Below are 2128 nucleotides of genomic sequence, written 5' to 3'. Positions count from 1 at the left end.
TGGATGTATAGCAAGAAAATTTTCATCATGTTCACATCTTCTGAATACAGTCAAGGATCCACAATCGAGGATATTATTAAAATTGATAAAGATATGCAATATCTGCACAATAATCACTTTAAAAGATGAGATTTAGAAATGGACATACACATATAAGATGGTTGCGTGTAGCAAGAAATAACTTTATTCAGTATCTTCTATAAAATACTCTCCTCTATGCGTTACTGTGGGATTTATCCTATAGCGCGTTAGTATATGATAAAATTATCATGTGCCTATACCAATGTGGTTTTATCCCAGACAAATCAACAATTGATCAGACAGGGAAATTTTCACATTTAGACAATGATAAATTATTGACAATTTAAAATTTTATTGTATCAATCATTTATAGACTTTAGGACCAATTTTGATAACATGACCAGAATAGATTTACAAAGACATTGACATTAAAGAATTTGGCATTTTTAATAAATTAACAAGACTATGTATATTCACTAAGACTAGCATAACAAACCAAGTAAATATTGATGAATTGCTATCAAATTCAATGAACATCTTTAATCTAATTTGTCATCTTCGAAATATTAGAATCAGTTGTCCTAATTCTGTTCCAATTCAAGAATCTTTCGATCAAAATGAATAAAAATGGAGAAACAAATGCATAGCGTTATCGTTTGTAATTAGAACATCTACAACTGATCAAATAATCAAGGTGGAGATGTGCGAGTTTAAATAGCTGCAATCCATTAATTATAATAAGCGGATCACTGCTGAAATCCAACAGAGCCTACAATACTCTGCTTCTATTTTTAGGAAAATTTGATTCAATTTATGTGGAGCTGAACTGTTTTACCGCATAATATGCGGAGTTGGATCAAGTTCTTGTAAATTGAATTTTTTTATGCCTGCAATGCAACCTTCTACGACGATTATTTTATGTAATGTCATAAAAATATCAACTTATTGAGAATGAAATCCAATTTATTATTCTTGATTTTTGATTTTCAACATGACATTTAATTGGGTTCTTAATTTTATATATACTACCATTTAAATCGAATTTTTTATTTTCATTATGAATAGTGAACTCCATAGATCGATTATTTTGATCCTAAATTCGTATAACGCGTGAAACCATCTACGATTCATTATTTTCTTAATCAATTTTAACAATTTCTATATGTCAAACAATATTGCTTATTATGCCCCATTCTAGTGAGAAGAGGAAAATAAATAGCCTCTAAAAACTTGAAAATGTTTTCTATTCTTTTAGCTACTTATTTAATTTTAATTTACTTTAATAAAAAAAAATTATTTTTATTAAATACTAAAATATTGAATTTAAAAAAGTTGATTTTTTGCTTTTCCTTTTTTTTTGAAAATAAAACTATGGAACCCCCACAAAATCCACTCAAAGTTCATTTAAGAAAGACAATAAAATCTCTTGGTTGTGTTTTGCTTAATCCGAAATGCATAATCTTTCCCTCGCCTGCTGTGAACTGGATTTGGATTTGCAACAGATAAAAAGGAGCTTAAATATGTCATGTCACTTGTCGTGTGTCATGACTTTTTAAAACTTGGTGCTACCAAATATTAACCTTTACCATTTTTATTTGTGTTTTCTTGACTAGAATAGCAGAGAGACTCAGCATTGCTACAGTGAGACACATGGATATGTATCCCTAATCGGAGTTGAATTTTTTTTTCTGATCCGAATACGTTTTTGATGGCAAATGTGTGAGTTTGTTGAAAAAAGCTTTGCAGGATAAGAAGTATTAAATCGTGCTATAGATATGTGCATATAAATGTTCTCGTACTGAAATATAAAGTCATATGAATAGAAAGAGCGCTGTGGGGAATACAATAAAAATAAAATACTTTTCGACAGACATCTGAATACGAAAAGCATTTATGGTAGCACCGCAAAATCAACAATCAAGAGTTTAGTACTATGAAGTCATTGGTATTATAGCTGGATTATTCCATTCATAATTCTTCGATGGCTTAACATATTTGATTCAATATTTTATTAATTATAGTTTAAAAACTCTTTAATTGTTACTTTTGTATAAAATTTTTAAATAGTTAGAATTTCATGGATACATACAAAAAAAATAGAATTAAA

This window comes from Teleopsis dalmanni, chromosome 1 (assembly GCF_002237135.1).
Source record: "Teleopsis dalmanni isolate 2A chromosome 1, ASM223713v2, whole genome shotgun sequence".
Lineage (NCBI taxonomy): Eukaryota > Metazoa > Arthropoda > Insecta > Diptera > Diopsidae > Teleopsis > Teleopsis dalmanni.
The sequence above is the reverse complement of the archived record's forward strand: the minus strand, read 5'-3'. Positions refer to the sequence as shown.